General features: G+C 41.2%; 1 protein-coding gene across 4 annotated transcripts in view; it reads left to right on the forward strand.

The window, feature by feature from the left end:
- The first annotated feature begins 45 nt into the window (after positions 1–45).
- Positions 46–23,200, forward strand: part of LOC145241478 (lariat debranching enzyme A-like) — a 47,035-nt gene continuing 23,880 nt past the window's right edge. The window contains exons 1-2 of one of the 4 annotated variants that reach the window (XM_080104471.1): positions 52–162; positions 19,945–20,087. The gene's annotated coding sequence lies outside the window, so the exon portion shown is untranslated. Of the gene's footprint in view, positions 163–19,944; positions 20,088–23,200 lie in introns of all 4 variants that reach the window. The other 3 variants (XM_080104472.1, XM_080104470.1, XM_080104473.1) reach the window with 3 other exon arrangements.

Below are 23,200 nucleotides of genomic sequence, written 5' to 3' on the forward strand. Positions count from 1 at the left end.
AAAGATAGTTTTTTAAACGATGTATCAAAAAAAAAAAAAATACTAAATAGTGGCTACAAATATATAGCAGTTTCAACATGGCAGCGCCCTTTGGTTTATAAAGATTTTCATGGGAGTTTATTCGTGAGGAGACAAGTAAAAGAGACGCAGGGCTTTCTTTTCGTAAGTAATTTTCAATCATTTCATTTTGTTTTGATAAGTTCTTGCTGTTGGTCAATATGTTGTTTGTTGGGTAAAATTTTACATTAAGGCCCGTCTTACGTTTGCTTATAACGAAATATTTTGTTTGTAGATTTCGGTGTGCTAAAAACGAATCTGCACACCGTTTCCATCGCAAAAAATAGTTTTCATTATATGAACTTTTTTGAAAAGTGGGTGATCCCTTTTTCGGTGCTAATGCACTTACTGATCCGCGCTATTTTTTAAAAATCGTATTTCCAAGTTTACTTAAAGTTTTAGGTATTATTATACAAACACCGTGACAGCGAATTAGTAAAATCTTTTACGTAGTATTCTGTTACGTTTCGGTGTGCTGAACACGAATCTGAAAACTGGGTTAGGGTACATTTTTTTCTACTAATTCGCTGTCACGGTATTTGTATAAATTTACCAACTTTCGTCACCCGCTGTTTACAAAACCATTTGCCGGAAAAATAGTTTTTTGCAGTTTTCGGTCACCGTTTCCGTCGCAAATTTACCGTTGGTTATGGTATTAACCCCTTAACTCTGGGACTATTTTCCATTTCACAGCCCAGCCTTCGTTTACGCTACGCCCGATCACACGAGCATAAAAAAGCTGTTAAATGTGCACTCGCGTAACAAACTGCCTTGTCGCAGTGTAGTATTGGCGAAAATTTAAAATTAGACGAAAAACAAGTAGTTTTCCAAATATGAAGCCATGTAATTCACGGGTGGCCATTTTGTACGCGCAAGCGCATTAACGGTACTTGTACGGTTTAGTCAAGACATTAAAAAATGATAATATCGGAAAAAGGTTATATTGTGCTTATCTGTTTTGGACTGAAGATCTTCGAAAAAAAAAAAATTTTCATTTAATTTGATCGAATAAATAAAAATTTTACAGCAGAAAAACGTTTTTATAAGAGCGCGTTGAAGTCAGCCATTACGAAATTTGTTGAACACGCCAAAGGGAGATAAATCCAGTTAAAGCGCCGACACTCCCTCCCATCTTTATTACTAGCTTTTCTTCCTAAAAATCGAACCTTTTTTGCTCGGTATCATAAATTGTTTTTTCGCTGTAAGATAAAAACTATTTCATGAAATTAAGTAAATTTTTTTTCAGAATTTCAGACTATAACGAGTACGTACAATGTAACTTTTTTTGAGAAAACTTGAAGCACTTACCTGCGACTCCCAGGAAGAGTGGCAGCAGAAATCTTTTGTGTGCCTATTTACTATGCCTCCCCACGGGACAGAGTTAGACACCAGGGTCGTTTTTTAACGTGGAGAAAAGGTACAAAAATAAAAAATTGCCTCAGTCGTGAAGGACTGATCCTCCACTGAAAGAGAACAAGAAATGGAAGTGCAGCATCTGAAGAACAGATACTACACTTTGAGATATTAAATCTTTTATTCATGTTAAAAATACAGTCAAAATCAACAATGAACAAAAAACTTAGGCACATGGCCAACTCAAAAGGGGGGATTGTGGGGATCGTTTGTCATCCTTGTCACTCCAGAACTAAACAAAGTCAAAAGTTTTTCCCAGCTAGTATCTTCTTTCACCATAATACCGCATTCACCCTTTCATACTGGGGGGGCGTCCTACTTAACTCCCAATTTTTAAAACATTTTTTATTGACGTGTAAAAACAAAAAAGATAACAACAAAATGGTACAATAATTTATTTGTGTCGAGGGCGGGGGAAGAAAAAAACAAAAGGTGATTAGTAGGACCCTCTCAACCCTGTCTAGTTGATAGACTGCCCGTTCCACTAGGTTTGTAAAAGGAACCTCGCTTCTGCAGGTCAGTCTCTAGGTGGGGATGCCCTCTAGATGGGGGTGAATGGAGAAAAGAAAATTTTGTGGGTAAAGGATGGGGGTTAGTTTGTATTTCTTTCTCTCCAAGATGGGTAAAATTTAGAGGAAAGGGTTAAAACAAAAATTGCAAGTAAGAGGGGATGGGGATCTTGGAGGCTTCCTAATCGGGTAGGGATGGAACACACACTCAGCTAGCTGAGAGACTACTTGTTTAATTTTACTTTACGGAACTGCGCGTTCCACACCTAGGCGGGGAACACGTATTCAAATTTGGCTCCTCTTCGTACACACAGACTTGCTACCTGTATCCATCTTCTGTCAAATGCCGCGCGATGCAGCCTTCTTCTATCACATCTGATCTTCACCCGTAGTTGGTGTTTAAAGAAAGCAATCAGATCTTGATCAGAAAAAGACAACACCCCTCGGCAACCTTGCAGAGTCCAAATCACCATTTTCGCCACGGCCAGTATCGTAATGTAGACCATTTATCTTTCCTGGTCCCATGGCAGCCTCATGTTGTCCGCAACATTGGATACGGTAATTGGGCGAGGATGCTCAGGATCGATGCGAGCCGTCACTTCGCTGGCATACGACCAGTAATGGCGGAGTTCGCGGCAATCGAAAAAAGCGTGATCAGTAGTTTCTACGGCCGTTGTCCCACAACGGGGACAATCAGGCGACTCCAAAAACCCGGAACTGCATTTTATGTTGTTGAGTAGAAGTGCATTTCGGGCCAATCGCCAGGTCAGAGAGAACTCCGAATTGTTCAGATGACTCGAACCTGGCGCCCAGCTCCACGCGGAGCGGATCTCACTCTGCTGCCAACCCAAACGTGCGCATAGCGGGTCGTCGGCAGCCCCTTCACTAAATCCCTGTGGAGTTCCCTACGGGTAGCAGTCACAAAGTCGCTGGATCTTGGTAGTCGTTTTAGCGCGGCTTAGCACTCTTTCATGTAGGCAGATTCTCCCCGTGGCCTGCGATGGCTCTCGATAGAAGGGTCAAGAACAAGGTCGGGGAAGGTGGCAGTAACCATTGGGTGCCACGGTTGGTCATCTTGCATATAGTGGCTCAGGAAGGCCAGCCTCTCGATGGCACTTCAAGTCCGGCATTCACAAGCCTACCTCACACTGACGTTGAATACAGACCTGTCTGCTCACCCAGTGTCTTCCTCTGTCCCAAAGAAGTGAGGACAAGAGTTCGACGAGAGCTGTTAGGTGTTGTGCAGGCAGGGAAAGTACGGCCAGTTGGTAAAGGATGAGAGGAAAGACGTAAGTGGCGCACGCCTCAGCACTACCCTTTAAGGAAAGTTTCCTAGGAAGCCACGAATTGACTGCAGCCTCCACCTTTGACCGTACCTCCAACCAATTTTTGTCAAGCTAGAGATCTGGTCCGAACCACACGCCGAGGATCCGAACCGGGCCATCTGTCCGTTGAAGGGCGCCGGGAGGTTTGCGTTGCCACTTCAGGCGCCCAACCGCAGTCCTACCGACTTGCTGCGGTTTATCTGGGTCCCTGTAATTCTTTCATACTGAGCGAGTGCCTCCGACACGATCTCAATGTCTCTGAAGCTCGACACAAAGACCGTGACATCATCGGCGAACGCGGATACCTTGGCGGCTGAACCACCGGGTATTGCAATTCTGCGCAGGGCCGAATTTGTCTCCCCACGTCTCAGCTTGCGGAGCAGGGGCTCCAAAGCCAGGACATAGAACAGGGGCGACAGCGGACAACCCTGACAAACCGACCGAGAGATAACAAAGGGTTTCGAGTGCTTTCCGTTGACTTGCACGACGGCTGTGGGCTGTCGATACATCATGGAGATCCACTTGCAGAAGTCCGGTTTAAAACCGGCGGCCTCTAAGACAGATGCCAAGAAACGATGGTCGACCCTATCGAAAGCTTTGGACTGATCTAAGTTGATCAGCGCGACTTCCGTGTCATCATCTATCCCTCCCTCTAGGATCGTGCGGATCAGGTGCAAGTTGTTCTGAATCGATCTCCCCTTCACAGCGTAGTTCTGTTCCGGTTCAACCAACTCGCTGATAACAACCTGCAGCCGATTCGACAGGACCTTGGCCAAAATCTTCAACTCTGTGTTTAGTAGAGTTATGGGCTTGTAATCGTCTAACTCTTCCCCACCATGCCCGTCACCTTTCCTCAGCAATGTGATCACTCCCTTGGTGACTTGCCCTGGGATGGATCCCTGAGCAAACCAATGGTTGAACACATCCGTCAGAAGAGGCAGAAATATGGGCGACAACCTCAAATACAGTTCGTATGGAAGACCATTGAGTCTCGGCGATCTGTCACAGCTGACCTGCTTCAGCGCAGTAAAAACCTCCCGCTCCGTCACCTGGCCCTCGCAACTAGCCGCTCTAGGCGGGGAGAGTCGGCCAAATAGTCGCTAAACTCAAGGACCGGAAGGTCGGGCTGCTGTGTAAAACGCTCCTCGAAATGTTCTCGAAACCCCTCGCAGATCTCCCGAGTCGATTCAAGGGTGCGTCCATCTGGATGTCTTACCTTTGCAATGTACTTGTCCGAGCCATGCCTAGAGATTTCATGACACACGTCAGTGTTGGAATTGACTGCTTCATTGCCTACCTTTCTAAGCCTAGCTCTGACTACTTTACCTTCATAACGCTTGCTATTCTCACACAGAAGGTCCTGCTTAGCTAGTTCCTGACTAACCCTATCACCCTCCCCCGTAGCCCGGGCTAGTTTCTGCTCTAGCTTCTTCTTTGTTTTGGCCTTATCTAGTGTGAGGCGCTGGGCATACTTGACGGAGAACGTTCTAATTTTGGCTTTTAGACCTACCCACCACTTACTCCCGGTAACCTCCCCCACTAGTGCTTTTTGATATAATTCTATTAGCTTCTCTTGGAAGTCTTGTATCTCCAGAAGGGAAGTGTTTAACTTCCAGTGAGCGACTAACTTTGGCCTATTTCCTAGCTTCAGCCGGGCCATAACTAGTTTATGATCCGTCTGGCCTAGTCAAGTGAACATGGAACAAGATAAGAAGTCTACTTCGCCTCTCCTAACTAACATCCTGTCCAAGTATGTGTTTGGATAGGCGGAAACACTATTGGTCCACGTCCACATCTCCCACCCTGGATGCTCGAACCGAAACCTGTCGACCAGGCCGCATCTAGCCATCAGATCAGCCAGGCTGGATTCGTACCTTTCCGATCCTCTAGCATCGCCTCCTACCTTATCTATTCCGGGGTCTAAGATGGCGTTCCAATCTCCCATTAGCACTACCCGCTTCCGACAATCTACAAACGCGTCAAGATGACTAAAGAATGAGACCCTCTCACGAGCGGTGCTGGGCGCATGAACCGCGATCACCCGAAACACAGAATCTTTTACGGCAACATCGGCCACAACCAGCCTGCCGACTATGGACAACGTCGACCGTCGCCGACAGGGTACGTTTAACCAGCACGGAAACTCCCTTCCCCCGCGGGCTGCCATATGCTGAGAAAACCTCAAAATCTTGGGCCAGTACCTGACAGTCCACAGAGGAAACGAAATGCGTCTCCTGAATCGCGGCCACATCCACTCCCAGGGACAAGAGGTCGTGCCGGAGGCGAGCTGCCCGGGCCGGTGATCTCAAGCCCCTCGCATTCAAACTAGCCAAATTCAAAGCCATGGTACCTACCTTAGAGTGTGTCACACTCAGCACCAAAGTCAGCTGGGGAGAGGATGCCGACGTTATGTGCCATGCTCAAGGTAGTCAGGTTTTTCATATCCTGACCTTCTCTCGCAATGCCGTCGACGTCCAAAGGATAAATTAATTTTATGGCCCTGTAGAGTGACGGATGGACCAACACTGGGACCCTTCCCTTGCATTGTTTTGACAGTTCATCAAGAGAAGGGTCATTTTTATTCACCAGTTCAATTCTCGGAAACGCCCCTTCAGCGGCCTGCAGCCTTGTCCACAAGTTGGTCTTGCAGGCCTCTGGAGTTCTGACAAAAGTTATTAGGAGTGGGGCATCCGGGAAATTTGAGGGGATATTTACATCTTTCCCCTCTATCTGTTTGTAATCGAGCAGAGGTTTTAAGTTTTTCCTCTGCCGATGGGAAATGTCTTTGGCCACAGATAGAGGGTCTACATAACATAGTTCCTCAGGGGCAAGGACTTTTAGTCTGGTTGTTCTGCGAAAGGCAGAGGAGTCTCTCTCCTCCCTCGGTTCATTCTTTTCCTTTTCTTTTTGGGGTAGTGGCTCAGTTTGCCTTGGTGTGGGGACGGGTGTTTGTGTGGTGCTTGGTGTTGGTGCGGTGTCTGGTGTTGGTGCGGTGTCTGGTGTTGGTGCGGTGTCTGGTTTGGGGGTGGTCTATGTTCACAGGGAGTGGGGGGCCACCTTCTTTTCCTGTTTTCTTCTTTTGTTTTTCTTTTTTATTCTTTCGAATGAACCGGGGAGAGGTGAGGTTGAGTTCCTCTCCCTCTCACTTGCGGATTCATTCTCAGAGGAGCAGTCTTTTCTCCGCTTGATCCCCGTATCGATTGGTGTGGGGACCGTTGGTTGTGTCTGCTCCTCCTAGTTGCTGCTGCAGCTGTTTTTGTTGTTGCTGCTTCTGCTGCACTTGCTGCTTTTGCTGCTGCGGTAGTTGTTGCTGCAGTTGTTTCCGCGGCATTGGCTGCGGTGGCTGTTGTTGTTGCTGCATTTGCAAAGGCTGCTGCCTCGATTTTTGGGCTGGTGGTGGGACGGTGGCAGAAAGGATTATGTGCTTCCGTTTTTGTCTCACTACCGTGCTCCATTCTGCCCCCTTGGCCTCCTGGGTGGTTTGGGTTTTCCTTGGAGCTAGGGTTGGTGTTGCAGTTGCAGGGGTTGTTGCCGCCTGTTTTGGTGCGGGCGCTGTCTCAGGGGTTGTGACCGCCTTTTGGGTTGTTTGATTAGGGGTTACCCTTTGGGGGGGCAACTCCTAGCCATGTAGTCCCTGCTTTTGGCAGAACCAGCAGTGTGGACAACGGCCCTCCACCACTACCGTTATGCTGGCGTCTTTTTATGTCAGCAGTGGTGGTATCGTACGTGGGTCACCTGTTCCACCTCACCGTACTGACTGAAGGGGCATCCTAATACTTCCGCATTAAATACCTGCACCCGAGTCCTTCTCTTACCCTGGTATTCGGGTATTAGTTTGACTCTCCCATGCTTTATTTCTTGGAGGGAGAGTCTCTCCGCATCGTCCTTGGTGGGTAGGAGGATGTCCCACATGGCGAAGCTCCTCTGGTACAGGTATAGTACCGGGATGTTAAGTTTGTGGAGGAGCCCCGCCATGTCTTCCTTCTTCATCCCTAGGAGGCGGTTTTCCGGTATATCGGAAATGCAAAGGACAGGACTTTGCCCTCAATCGCCTCCCAGGCACCTGGTATGGGTTTTATATCTGCCCCCTCTATGTATTGTCTGTACTTTGTCAGATACAGGTCTCTATACTCTTGAGGGGACAGTTGTTTTTCTATGGTCTTCTCCCACGCAGACCCTCTTGGTGGTGTTGGTATGGGGTCTTTGTTGGGGTTAGACTGTTTTTGGTCTTTTATGGAGGTCGCCCCTGCCTGTTTATTGGCAACGTTTCCTGCCTCCCCAGATTTCTTGGTCAGTCCTTTTGTGGGAGTGTCACATGTTTTGGGGGCGGCTTCCTTTTTAGTGTCTTTTTCGGGAGCAGCTTTCTGTTTTGGGGAGTCGGCCTCTTGGGGAGCATTATCTTTTTTGTTTACTTTGAGGCCATCTGCCCCTTCCTTGTTTGTGAGGTCCAGGCTATGACCCCTCATTTTCTTGATCTGCTCTCCTTTTAGGAGAGCAGCCCTCCTAGGGAGCGCTGTCCCCTTTCTTGTCCTTTTGGTCTGGCACCTCCTCCTTTTTGTGGTTGGAGTGAGATGCTACGACCGATTTTGGTTTTGCTCCTCTTTGGGAGGAGTCGCCCTCGGGGGGAGCTGTTAAATTTTCCCCCTCCTGGGGAGCGTCCAATGGTGTCATACCCGGGCGGTACGCCTCGTCAGTGGTTGTTTTTTCTCCTGTTGGGGAGTCGTCCTCTTGGGGAGCAGTAGCCCTCTGGCTAGGGGTATCCATATTGGTGGGCCCCTGGCTGAGGGTATCCATATTGGTGGCCCCCGGGCTGGGGGGTGTCCGTTTTGGTTCCCTCTTTTAAAAAATTCACTGAAAAAAGTGACGTGGAATCAGCGTCCAAAGTGGGGAGCCGACTTTGGCGCCAAAAAGAAGTGGCTGCGTTTTGGCGCCAAAAAGAAGTGGCTGCGTTTTGGCGCCAAGAGGGGAGATAGAACTGAGAGAGGGAGTGGGAAGTTAGTTCCGACCCTCCCTCGTGGGAAGGTCGTAAATTATTAGCTCGGAGAGCAGAGAAAGACAGACAAAGTGGGGGTGCGGACAGAACGCTACCCAACAAGCTCGTCAGGTGTTCCGGGCATGAGAATGTGTCGCCAGAACAGCACTGCCTCGCGCGGTGTATGTATCAGAACAGATACTACACTTTGAGATATTAAATCTTTTATTCATGTTAAAAATACAGTCAAAATCAACAATGAACAAAAAACTTAGGCACATGGCCAACTGTGGGGGTCGTTTGTCATCCTTGTCACTCCAGAACTAAAAGTCAAAAGTTTTTCCCAGCTAGTATCTTCTTTCACCATAATACTGCATTCACCCTTTCATACTGGGGGGGCGTCCTACTTAACTCCCAATTTTTAAAACATTTTTTATTGACGTGTAAAAACAAAAAAGATAACAACAAAATGGTACAATAATTTATTTGTGTCGAGGGCGGGGGAAGAAAAAAACAAAAGGTGATTAGTAGAACCCTCTCAACCCTGTCTAGTTGATAGACTGCCCGTTCCACTAGGTTTGTAAAAGGAACCTCGCTTCTGCAGGTCAGTCTCTAGGTGGGGATGCCCTCTAGATGGGGGTGAATGGAGAAAAGAAAATTTTGTGGGTAAAGGATGGGGGTTAGTTTGTATTTCTTTCTCTCCAAGATGGGTAAAATTTAGAGGAAAGGGTTAAAACAAAAATTGCAAGTAAGAGGGGATGGGGATCTTGGAGGCTTCCTAATCGGGTAGGGATGGAACACACACTCAGCTAGCTGAGAGACTACTTGTTTAATTTTACTTTACGGAACTGCGCGTTCCACACCTAGGCGGGGAACACGTATTCAAATTTGGCTCCTCTTCGTACACACAGACTTGCTACCTGTATCCATCTTCTGTCAAATGCCGCGCGATGCAGCCTTCTTCTATCACATCTGATCTTCACCCGTAGTTGGTGTTTAAAGAAAGCAATCAGATCTTGATCAGAAAAAGACAACACCCCTCGGCAACCTTGCAGAGTCCAAATCACCATTTTCGCCACGGCCAGTATCGTAATGTAGACCATTTATCTTTCCTGGTCCCATGGCAGCCTCATGTTGTCCGCAACATTGGATACGGTAATTGGGCGAGGATGCTCAGGATCGATGCGAGCCGTCACCTCGCTGACATACGACCAGTACTGGCGGAGTTCGTGGCAATCGAAGAAAGCGTGATCAGTAGTTTCTACGGCCGTTGTCCCACAACGGTGACAATTAGGCGACTCACAAAAACCCGGAACTGCATTGTATGTTGTTGAGTGGAAGTGCATTTCGGGCCAATCGCCAGGTCAGAGAGAACTCTGAATTGTTCAGATGACTCGAACCTGGCGCCCAGCTCCATGCGGAGCGGATCTCACTCTGCTGCCAACCCAAACGTGCGCATAGCGGGTCGTCGGCAGCCCCTTCACTAGATCCCTGTGGAGTTCCCTACGGGTAGCAGTCACAAAGTCGCTGGATCTTGGTAGTCGTTTTAGCGCGGCTTAGCACTCTTTCATGTAGGCAGATTCTCCCCGTGGCCTGCGATGGCTCTCGATAGAAGGGTCAAGAACAAGGTCGGGGAAGGTGGCAGTAACCATTGGGTGCCACGGTTGGTCATCTTGCATATAGTGGCTCAGGAAGGCCAGCCTCTCGATGGCACTTCAAGTCCGGCATTCACAAGCCTACCTCACACTGACGTTGAATACAGACCTGTCTGCTCACCCAGTGTCTTCCTCTGTCCCAAAGAAGTGAGGACAAGAGTTCGACGAGAGCTGTTAGGTGTTGTGCAGGCAGGGAAAGTACGGCCAGTTGGTAAAGGATGAGAGGAAAGACGTAAGTGGCGCACGCCTCAGCACTACCCTTTAAGGAAAGTTTCCTAGGAAGCCACGAATTGACTGCAGCCTCCACCTTTGACCGTACCTCCAACCAATTTTTGTCAAGCTAGAGATCTGGTCCGAACCACACGCCGAGGATCCGAACCGGGCCATCTGTCCGTTGAAGGGCGCCGGGAGGTTTGCGTTGCCACTTCAGGCGCCCAACCGCAGTCCTACCGACTTGCTGCGGTTTATCTGGGTCCCTGTAATTCTTTGTCTTTTTTTTTTTTTTTTTTTTTTCAAAGGTAATTCTTTGGGACACCAGATTGCCAGATTTCAATCAGCCATCTTGGTTTGCCAAAAAGTATGCCAGTGCACAAAATTTCATTGTGATAAAAAATATCTACAGATAAAACTTTGTACATTTTTATCTCTTGTACTCTGTTTTCCTGCTTTCCAACTACAATATGCTTGTCTTCAAGTCCAACATGAACAAATTCTTGATGAGCAATCTGTTAATCCAATTTACTAAGTTACCACTACTAACGATGCCTACGACATGTTCCTCTTGACCACTGTATGCTCATTAACCCTTATCCTGGAGTAGCCTCCAGGCCTTGATAATTGGTAACTCCTTTGTTAAAAAAGTCTTAAAATGAGAACTATAGATTTGCGACTGGTTCTAATATTCGTTTTCAACGCCTTCGAAAACCCCTTAAAAAAATACTAGAATGGTTGGCATTCTGTTACAGTAAAAAGTAACATTTACCCCCTCCCCCCCCCTTTTTTTTTAAAAAACTAAAAGCACAAATAGGTTTTACAATGAACAGTGATTCAAAAGTAATAATAAAAATCAAATATACAACAAATGTTACCATACAACCTGCATCATTTTTTGGTGTCAAGTAGTTTTAAATGGCTTTTATTTCATCTCTTTTTACAGCTTTTAAATTTCCAACCGGCTTGTTCATTTTTGCCAGTCTCAGTCTGGAATTTACTACTACCTCCGGTCGGAAGTAGTTGGTACAGAATTAAAACTGTCTGCATTTTAGGTTTTGTCACGCACCATTTCAATGTTTTAGGGGGTAACTGGTAGTACTTTAGAGCGTTTTTTATTGAAAAAGAACAGTTTTCATTCTAAAAGTCATTTAGAGTTTAATCTATGCACATTACTTTGTTGACTGTTATATAATCTATTTTTAAAAATACCCACAGTGGTTATATAAATATGGAAAATGTAGTTGATGCCAATGTGGAAGGTAAAAACAGAAGTGATAAGAGAGAATTGACAAATTCAAGACGAACAGCAGTTCTGCAAGCGTTGCTACAAAGGTCTAAAAAGGGCGCATCCTAGAATGAGGTGCAATCAAAGATGTTGCCACAAAATTCGGTATAAGATAATTTGATCACGAGCACTAGACAGTTCGTCCGATATATCGGTGCCAATGGATTCTTTGAGCTGTAAGTTTCTCTGTGGCCGAAAAAAGGACTGCAAAAATAAACACCATTCCTTGAGAAAAAGAACCACTTTGAGGTCTACTGCTCAAGCATGTGGAATACCTAAGACAACGTTGATTGCAAGGATGAAAGATGGCGAAATTTGGGCTCATTCAAATGCTGTAAAACCGCTTCTCACGATAGAAAAGAAAACATGAAATGTTGCATTGATTTTTGCTGTTCGCAGTTGGATTTAAATCGGGAACTTTTAGAGAAATGTTTGATGTCATGAGAAATGGTTTCACATGACGAAAAATGCAAGGACATTTTATTTAGGCAAAGACGAACATGACCCTTTAAGAACCATTAAAAGCAAGCATTTCATTACAAAGGTAATGTTTCTTGTTGCGGTGGCTCAACCCCGTTGGGATCTACATCGCAAATGTTACTTTGACGGAAAGATTGAAATTTGGCCATTTGTCAAACAAGAGGCGGCTAAACGTAACAGCAGAAACAGATCTGCTAGAACAATGGTAACTAAAATCATGGATACAATCACGAAAATTCAGTTGTTGAAAAGGTCCTTGTTTCCACACGGAACAAATGGCCAAGTGGATCCATTGCACAACGAATCATAATTCAAAAAGACAATGCTAAGCCACACGTACATCCAATGGACCCAGTGTTCAAACAAGAATCGGAGAGATTAAGGCTGAACATTGAACTGGTTAACCAGCCTGCAAATAGTCCGGATCTGAATGTGCTTAACCTAGGTTACTTCAATCCAATCCATTCAACACCAAAAGGATCCAAAGAATATTGATGAATAAATTGAAGCAGTTGAAACCAGCTTTCAAGAATTAGAAAAATCAAAGTTGAACAACATTTTTCTGACATTGCAGGAAACAATGGAACAAATAATTTTGGCTGATGGTGGCAACAATTACAGGCTTCAGCACATGTCAAAAGCACAGCTAGAAAGAAAAGGAAAACTTCCCACTTCAATTTTGATATCAGAAGAATTGAAAAGTAAATTAACACAATTGAATAAATAGTTAGATGTTTTAGCTTTTTGCATTATTTTTTTGTATATTTATTCAATCATACATTGTAAGAATGTACGTACAATCAATTGTCAATTTAATTAAGTATAATTATTTGGTTAACCTGTATTTCCTTTCAAAAGTACTGCCTTATAAAACTTGAAACTTGTATGCACCAAGTATTTCCCACCAAACTGAAAATTTTTGTGCACCAACTATTTCTGACCGGAGGTAGTATTTTACTTAAGTAGTTAAAAAATCATTTTCTTACAATTCTTAGTAAAATAGTTACCTCCCTTAGAACAATGAGTTAAAATAGCCAGCTATTCGGAATCTTAATAAATTCCTGTGAATAGGGAGGAGTAATTAAATTTTAAAATTTAATTTATTATGAGATATCGAAATCTTACTATAAATAATTTAGATTTGTGGCCTGGAAAACCAAATAATGACTTGCCATTAAGTTTTTTTTCTTTATGAAGGTTGTGATTTGGGTCTGTTTCAAATTAATATCATGGCGCTTGTTAAAATCGACAGATCGATTTTTTTTTTTTTTTTTTTAATGTGGTTTTAAGCCGAAACAACAGTACTTAATTGTCATGTTGAAAATAGTAATATATCCAAAAATTACGAAAATTCACAAAGTAAAACAATTGTTATTGTGTGTTTGGGTTTTACCTCCATAGGTATAAAAAAGTTGTCAAAAAAAACAAATATATAACAAATGTTACCAAAGACAAGAGAAGTTAGTTTTCTACCTAACTGGATAAGTTTTTAGAAAATTTATGTAAAAGCTTTAAAAACTAAAGAATACTCTTGACTTTTGTAAAATACTAAATCACTAGTACCCTATTGGATCAGTATTTATATTAACTATATAATTTCTTATGTTTGAAATCCTGTTTCTACAAGAAACTAAGGTATTTCTATAATAGGGGGTTCATATTGACCTTGATGTTTGCAATTTACAGGACAAACTGGAAGTAGTTTAAGCAGTGCACAATTGGAAAATCAAGAATAGAATGTAAAAAGTAGGCGATCTTAGGTCAGGATTTAAATAAAATAATAATAAAAAAGAAATTCGCATAATGATTTGGAGAACATTCTTAATTAACCAGTGAGGGGAGGGGGAAATGAAAAAGTTCATTAAATGTTGGTACTAATTAACGTCCCAGTCATTTCCAGTCTGTTCCGTAAATTGCAGAAATTCCAACACTTAATTGTTTTCTGGCCTTCGGGCCAAGATCACAGTGTAGTATGTTCTGATGCTACACTTTTTCTATCATTCGTCGGTGGTGGAGAAATCCTTCATGACTGAGACAGTTTTTATTTTTGTTCCTATCCAAAGAGTGCCTTTTTTTTTTTTTTTTTTTTTTTTTTTTTTTTTGTCTTAGTTGGATTTTCCCCACATTAAAAACCAACCCTGTGTCTAACTCTGCCCTTGTGGGGAGGCAAGTAAATAGGAACATATTGATGTATTAGTTACTTTTACACTCTGCTGTCCCAGACATTTTTGGAAGATATGGAGTTGTTTGTGGACGTCAAATAAAGTTGTTCAGTCTGGACAGGGCACAGTGAAAGAGTTTGGATAGATCTGCTTTTATACATTTTACGCAGTTTTTATGGGTTTATCAGAGGATTTCAATATCAACCAAGGGACAGGTTAATCAATCTATCATACGACTGATCCTCCTCTATAGCTGTAAGACCTGGTGGTCAATTGGCAGGAACTGTAAAAGTCTTTGACAATGGCTGTTTCTGCCACATTTTGCTTGTCTCAACTGCTGTGTTCCCCACCACCTCAATCTGCAGTCTTATTTTGATGCAGCAATGTCTTTGTTGGTTCAGGCAACTCATAATCCAGGGAGGGGAAAGGATAATTAAAGATGTAATGCTATCTTCCTGTGCACGCTTATTGGTTGATAGCTAAGGACATGACTGAATACCATTGATTTGAGTTCCCAAATACAAGTGGCCAGGTTTGATGGTGGAATTCCAATTCATCAACCATTTCATGGTTTGAGATATGATGCAGGCTAGAGAAGCAGTCGGTTCAACCCTATCAAAATTGCAGGCTTTCGACATGTCAACCATATCTAGTGTTTTGGCAGCCAGTGTGCTTTTGACCACTCTTCTAATGCACTTGGATTGCCAGGTTATGGGCATGTATTTGTGGTCGTTGTCAACCAAAAAGATTATGTAACCTCCTGGGGATCCTCTATTGGTCAGGTTATCAAATGAAGCATCACTATAGGCAGCAATTATTGAGATTTCCCAAGTCGATGTCTATCTGGGATTTTTCCTTGGCTTTCTGAACTACTTTATTGGCATATTTTATACATTCCACATTGCTATTTTGAGGATAGAACTTAATGCACTAACATTGGCTGTGTCTGCTCTGGTCTGAGTAGTTAAGTTGACCAATAACTTGCCTGAATACAAGTGGCTATTTCTGCTGCAGAAATTATAACATTCCTACCTGTTTCCACTGGAATATATTCTAATTTCTTTACATACTTATTCTGTCAGAGTTGAATATTTTTCCCATATTTGCATTTCTTTTTTCCAGGAAAACTTATCTTATTTTTTCCAGCAGATTTCTCACTGTTTAAGGCAGGTGGTGTAATGTACCTAAAATACCCCCCCCCTTTTTATTTTATTTTATTTTTTTTTCACACACCTTTATGCTGTGTTACAAATGTAAATCGTGTATAAAAAGTGACAACGGGTGTCGAATGGAAGACTTTTATTGACACACATGCATCCTGCTTGCACCCAATATTTAGAAGTGTCCTCTTTCACTGTTTTCAGTGAAAAGACTCTCCCTAGTGAAGAGCTGGTAAGAGAGACCACTCAGTCACGATAACAAAATGTCATTTCAACAAACATATTTCAGTTTAATTTAGTAACTGATTCAAGAAAAAAACTTTTTGTATTACAAAAAGAAACTTTCTCGAATTATGAGTGAAGCCTATTGAAGATTATTATAAATTTGACCATGATTTTCATGTCACTTAAAGTTTTTGCTTGTTTGTCCTTCATTGCTGATGAAGAACACTAAAATCACTGATGCTGTGACCTGCATGTAAAATTGTTTGTAACAAGAGTTGGCACAATCTCAAACCACACGTCTCCTGAGCTGGCACTGTTTTATTCCATTGGCAAGTAGAAATTCAGGATGACTGGAAACAATGTTGAAATAAGTGGGGCGTACTTACAACACCTGCTATTCCCAAATGGTCATCTGGTCAGGCTCATCGTTGCTTAGTTTGGTGAGCTGACAACAACTGGTGTGTCAATGTCATATAGTTTTTGCTTTTGCATTGTAAGCAAATCTCATTTTATTTCTGATTACTCTACTTGTAGCAGCTATCATCCTGGTTGGATCGAGCCAGCTTCCTGCTGAGCATAAACTGCATCTTTAACAATTGCAGTCCAGTTTTGTTGATCCTGGACCAGGTTGCAGGAAGTGATTAACTACTACCAGTTCCAATGCCAGACACCAACTACTTGTAGTAGGTATCCCAAACTAGCCTAGTTTAGGATGCGAAAACTGGTAAATAAAGTTAAATTTCCCTTAACTTCATCTTGCGATATCTCGTTTATTTTTTGGGTTATTTTGATTTTGAATAATATATAATTCTTTTTCTTGTCTTTAATAGTTTTTTTTCCAGGCTACTTCAAGTTATGTAACTAATTTTGGTGAACGCCGCTTTATTTTTTACACAAAAATGTTGGTGTTTTTCAAATTTGGTGCGCGCGATATTGAGTCTCTATGTATTAAAAAAAAGTACCATTTTAAAGAAAAAAGGTCACTTATCAATATGCTGAGCTTAAAAAAGGGTTTTTAGTTTTTTTTTTTTTCATAAAAATAATCCAACTTGAAAGAAATATGAAAGAAATTCAATTGAAAAAAATCCGAAAATGGCACCATTTTGTAGAGAAATATCTCCTCCTTAATAATCTGTTGGTGTCATATTACCACACTCATAAATCAAGAAGCGCCACTAATAAAAGTGAGTGTACCTACACATCGAGATTTACAACTTCATGCCAAGTGACCGAAGTAAAGTAAGTATCATTACGAAAATCAACTGTCAGCATGAACAAGCCGCGCGACCGAATGAAAACATGTTCCACTATATCAAAGTTCTTAGGCGAGTTATTGTTTAAAATATTTTTAGTGCATCAATAAAAGAAATGAAAATTTACAATTTAAAAAAAAATTTTCTATATCTTTCAAACTTTAATATGTTCTTTGCTTTATCTCTTTTTGGTTGGATATTGTTAAATTCTTTTATCTGTTCTGTCGGGCGTTTTTGATATATCTAATTATTTTTATTAGACTGCACATTTACATTACTTAAAACTTAGCTATATTTTGTTATTTTTTTTTTTAAGTTACATGCAACAAGTAATGTGTAAATAAAAAAAATAATTTCACATAAAAATGTGCATTTATTTTGTTTATGTTCTATCGGGCGTTTTTGATAAATTTGAAGATTTTGTTAAATTACTTTTCAATTACACTGTACATTACTTAAAAAAAATAACTGAAAATATTGTTGAGTTATATGCACTTGGCACGTAAATGAAAAAATTAATTTCACTGTAAAAATAATTTTTTTTTTTATTTAATAATTCCCCAAGACGGTACTTCTACAATTTGTTGCTGAAAAATTTTTTTTTATTATTATTACATTTTCATACCAAACAAGGCAAATTGCCACTTTGGTGTAGGGGGCTACTATCAGGGGCAACAACTACTGGGGTACTATGTAGGGATTTGGGCAGCAAGATGTCGGTTCACGTTACACTTGAACTTCTGCACGTCAGTACTGTTGGGGAAGCAGGGACCTGGAATGGAATTCCAGAGTCTAGCGGTTCTGGGGAAGAAACTATTGGAGTAAAAAGATCTTTTACATCTAGGGATCTCTACAGTGTGGGGGTGGGATTTAGCAGCCTGTCGGGTTTGTCGAGGGTGCTCACGTCGTGGGGGCACAAGTGATTGCAGTTCGTCAGAGCATTTACCACTAAAATACTTGTAGAAAAGGCAGAGGGATGCAACATTTCGTCGATGGGACAGAGGCTGAAGCTTAGATGCCAGTTCAGGGCCTATCAGGTTTGCAACTCTCTTTTGAACCTTGTCAAGGAGATGCACCAGCCCAGATGTGACAGCAATACTCCATACATGGGCGAATGGTGGCCTTATAGAGGTACAGGATACTTTCGGGTGTTAGTAGTTGTCTAGCACGGTAGAGAGAGCCCACCTTTCTTGCAGCGTCCCTGGCAATGCCTTCAATGTAATTGTTCCAACTCCTGTTTTCTGTGAACGTTAGGCCAAGGAGTTTGAAAGATGTACTCTCAGATAAAGAGTCGTTGGCCATTGCTATAGGTGGTAGAGAAGGTTTCTTGTAATTATTGAATGAAACTAGTTTAGTCTTGGCAGCATTGAACGCGACCAACCACTTTTGTCCCCATTCCACCACAGATTGGAGGTCTTCCTCTAGTGTTTCTGCCATTTCTTTAGAAATGGAGACGCTTTGTTTTTTGCGCATCTGTCGTTAAAATCTGAGGGAGAAATCAGTATTTTAAACTATGGCCAAAGTTAGAAATAAATAACAAAAAAATGATACTAGATATTAATTACTTCCGAAAATAACTATGAAAAAAAGTAAAGAAAGTGAAAGAGAACATATATCCATACTTGTTTAATTGAAAATGTTTTGATTTAATTACTGAAAATGGAAAATTTTTCATGAAACATGTATATATATATGTTTATTAAAAACAGAAAATGACATTCATAATTGTCTAAACTGAGATTTTCTCTCACAAAAACCAAACAGAAATTACAACAAGCTCACCTTAAGACTTCAACGTAAATTTTATTAAAGTAAAAAAGGTCCATGTTGCAAAAGATGTGTCATCTTCAGCTATCTGCCACTATGGGCTGGTAACGTTCCTGAAGGGAATAATAGTTCGTCTTCGATAAAGGCTGGGTAGAATTCCCGCTGACGAAGAAATGCGCAGGTTGGAGATGTTGAGGTGACCTGGGCATCCAAGAGGGGTCCTTCGAATCAGTCCAATGGCGGAGAAGCAGGTCAAACCGTAGACCTTAATTTCATCTTGATAGACATTAAATTGTAGCACAAGCGTGCAAATATAAATTCGCCCTACTTAAGGGCATTGGTAATTGTAATGATAATGTTCTGCTTCATGTTTAGGCATTAAAATGCCTCGAAGCAACAAAGTATTTTTCACTGCCTCGATTCGAGTGAGAAATCCATGTGTGTCCAACTCTGCGTCTTTTTGGATTCTGGTCCGAAATGGGAATTTGACGCCAAGAACATTTTCGGCAGTTATAAAATGTAATTTGATTGGTTAAAATAAATATGTGGGCGGAGAAATCGTCCAATAAAAAGCTTATTTCTGCAGAATTTCTTATAAAACTGGGCGAGCGCCATTCGAAAACCAAAACATTTACTGTATAAAAATTTATCAATAAAATTGTAAAAACATTGAAAAGTTTGCGTCAGAAAATATGATTTTAATAAAACGGTTTTGTAATGAAAACATTGGATTTTTATAAAAAAATTTTTTTTTTTTTCAAACAAATAATTTTAATAAAATATTTTTTAAATCGAAGCAACTTTAAAGGGTCAACAACAAATTAATTTAAATGAAACTGAAAAATCATTATCTAGTTTTAATTTTTTTGTTATTTATTTCATGCTTCGGTCATAGTTTAAAATACTGATTTCTCCCTCGGATTTTAACGACAGGTGTATGAAAAAAAATGGCATCTCCATTTTCGGCAATAAACAGTAGAAATACCCCCAAGACGTATATGTTCTATCAAGTGTTTTTGATAAACTTGAACTGAAATATCTCAAGGTTGTGTTAGGTATGATGTAAGGATGTGATTTGGAAGATCATTTAATATAGATCAGGAAGAGTTGGGCCCAGGATGGACCCCTGAGGGACTCCAGCATTAATATTGAGAGCTTCTGATTTCTGCCCATCAACTACTACTATGAACCTATCAGAGAGAAATGATTTAATAATTGAGAAGACATTTTCAGCTATACAGTAGCTGGAGATCTTGTGAAGTAAACCTTTATGCCATGCTCTATCAAAGGCCTTTGATATGTCAAGAGCAATTACCCTAGAAAGGTAGTCTCCGTCGAGAGATTTTCTAATCCTATGAGATATAACTGTAAGCACATCTGCTGTAGATCTAGCAGAACGGAAACCATATTGCGTGTCACTAAGAAGATTATTTTTGTTGAGATGGTTGATCACTTCTCTATTTAACAGATTCCAGCAACTTATGACGCACAGGAGACTTATTGGCCTGTACTGTGAGGAAGATGAGCGATCACCTGAATTCTTAAATACGGGGCATACTGATGAGATTTTCCAGGGTGACGGGAAGCAATTCTTGACATTTAAACAGTTTTGTAAGTATGGGCGCAAGTTCTGATTGAAGTCTTTTGAGTACTATGATCGAAATACCATCTGGACCTGTTGCTTTACTGGAATCAAGGTTTTTGATTAGCTTGGCAACATCACGTACAGATATTTGTATATCACATAGCATGTTTTCTGATACAGGAAGAAATATTGGAGGTTGGCAGCCTTGGTCGCAAAGGTTAGAATTAGCTGCAGAGTTCTTGGCAAAGAGTTTGGTTTTGTCTGATGCTGAAAAGATTACCTCAGGTCCATTGATGATAGTTGGGATAGAGCACACACTTCTGTTCAGGTATCTGTTTGCTATTTGCCAAAACTGGTGGGAACCAAGCTGCTGCTCAGCTACTTTGGACTTGATGGACTGAGCATACAACTCTCTTGCATTCTTTATTACTTTTTTACAGTGGTTGCTGGGAGTTTTGAAAGCGACTTTAGTCTCAGTACATCTATTTCGTTGGAAGCAATGGAAAAAGTGATTTCTATGCGCAATGGCAGCAGCACATTCGGGAGAGAACCACGGCTGGCTGTTAGGTTTTTGCTAGAATTTTCTCAAGGGTATGAAACGGTCTATACCTACAATTAACCATTCTGTCAGGTCTGATACTATAGAGGACACATCCTTTTTAAACATAGAACGCAAAGGTAGATCTGATATAAATGTGCGGAAGCTATCCCAGTCAGCCATAGAGTATCGATATATTGTACGATGGAGAGGTACATCTGGGGACTTATTACATTTCATTTTTATCTTAACTGATACAACGAAGTGGTTGTAAGATCCAAGTGGAGACAGAACAGAAGCTGAACACAGTTCAGGGCAAGTTGTGAGAAAGAGGTCTAGGAAACTTGCATACTGGCCGTCAGTATCGGGAACACGGGTGGGTTCGTGAACAATCTGAGTGAGGTCATAAGCAATGGAGAAATCATGACAGAACCTCCCCTCAGCATCGGTCTTGTTTGAGTGAGTTGACCATTCCACATTGTGAACATTGAAGTCTTCAGACACGAATATTAGCTGAAGGATAAGCAGATAGGGCGTGGTCAATTTTCTCAGATATGCTTTTAAAGATAGTAACTCTGTTGTAGGGGCGATAGATAGCAAATATAAATGCAGTAGTTTGAGCAAGTGCAACCCGGAAGCACATAAGGGTAAGTTAGGATCTTCTCTGGAGATATCCCTACCACGTGGAAAGCCATCTTTTATATAGGCCCATATTCCATGCCCATGGCAATCTTGAGGGTCAGATTTAGAGTATCCTTTAATTACGAACTCCTCTAGCGAAATGGTCTGTCTAATGCCAGTTTCACTTAGAAATAATGTCTGGTTTAGTCTCCTGTAATTAGGTTTCAACCTCTGGAAGATTATAACGTAGACCCCTGATGTTAGAGAAGGAGACCTGGTAGTGGGAGTCTACGTTAGAAGTTGGAGATCTGGGTTTAATCGTGTTTTTTGAGACTTTTCATGATGGTGTTTAGGGATTTGTGGACTAGGTCGACAGACATGCCTGAAGCAGGGCAGAGAAAAATAGAAATGAAGAAATATTTTTTTTTTTTTTTTTTGTGGCACATGAAAAGGTAAAGCCGTAACAATTACCCACTAAAATGGCATAGAGAGGCCCCACCAGAAACTACTGCATGGTCCAGAATCCATTCGCCAAATGGCAATACAGCAGCCCCAGTACTTTGCACCTGCTGATAGGACCGCTTCCTTAGTGGTTAATCCAAGGTTCGGGTCCCTGACTATCAGGGAGATAACGTCAGCCCAGATAAAACGTTTACCTCCAGAACCCTTACTAGTGACATGGCTACAAGGATAGACATAGAAACAGAAAATTTCCGACATCCCTGGCAGCTGTTCACACAAAATACTGCCAACCTAGAATACAGTTTTTTCTTCTCTCTTTGTCAGAAAAATCACTCGTTAAAAATGAGGACTGAGGGACAAATAAAGAGAAGCAAGAGTAATGGGAGCTGCCGATAACGCATCCACAATGCATTGTCTACTCTCCATTTAAAAAAAAAAAAAAAAAAAGTATTGTACTTAATAAAAGTCCATTTGGTGTGTTTAAGAGGGGGTTAGGTGAAAGATTCTCCTTTCACCAATGAAAACAATTGCAAAATCTGTTATGCTATCAATTTGGAAAATATAAACATTTATGGGCAAGAAAAATAATAAAAATAAATAATATATATTCCAAATGAACTTGCCAGATAGAATCGGCACATCTTTCCACAAGAAAACCATTTACACAATTAATAAAACAATGAAATAAAATAAAGATTAAAAACTGAAATAAATATAATATTAGCACTTACATCTAGAAAAGAAATATTACAAAATTCATAACTTAACTGCTATAATAAGACGTCCTTCGCGGCTGCAAATAGGAATTGATTTAGCTTGAAATAAAAAATGCAGTGTTTTCATTTTTGAAAAGAAAACTGTCATCACGACATGTCTCGCTACTTAGACAAACATGTTCTTTTATAAGTAGTAACGTGTCGACGGACGGGAGGGGGGGGGTAAGAAACCAACATTTTCAGATCTATTTATACTCTATTTCAAATGAAACTTGCCAGATAGATTCAGCACATCTTTCCACGAGAAAACCATTTACAAAATTAATAAAACAGTGAAATAAAAATAAAGATTAAAAATGAAATATAATATTAGCACTTGCATCTAGAAAAGAAATATTACAAAATTCATAACTTAACTGCTATAATAATAATCTTTTGGCGAGTTTAAATTCCCCAAAGTAAAAATATTTCTGTGGCAAAAAGTTTTGTTATTAGAAACAAGGCAAACATTTTTTTGAATTCCTCACCCCCAAATTAGTAAAGTTGCAAAGTTTCAAGCTTCTACCTCCAACAGTTACATTTTTACAGCAATTTCAGTAATGTATACTTTTGACCCATTTTTTTTAGCCCTTTTTTTTTTTTTTTTGCCCTTTTTACCAAATTGTCTGTTTGACTGCTTTTACATGGTCCACAATTGAGTGGTTTTATCAATTTATAATTAAAAGAAAAAATTATCTTGATCTCTGTTATGAATCATACTAAGAAGATTCAATACATTAGCTATTGAGATGAAATTGATATG

The sequence above is a fragment of the Euprymna scolopes genome, chromosome 20, assembly GCF_053919585.1.
Source record: "Euprymna scolopes isolate OS-2025 chromosome 20, ASM5391958v1, whole genome shotgun sequence".
Lineage (NCBI taxonomy): Eukaryota > Metazoa > Mollusca > Cephalopoda > Sepiida > Sepiolidae > Euprymna > Euprymna scolopes.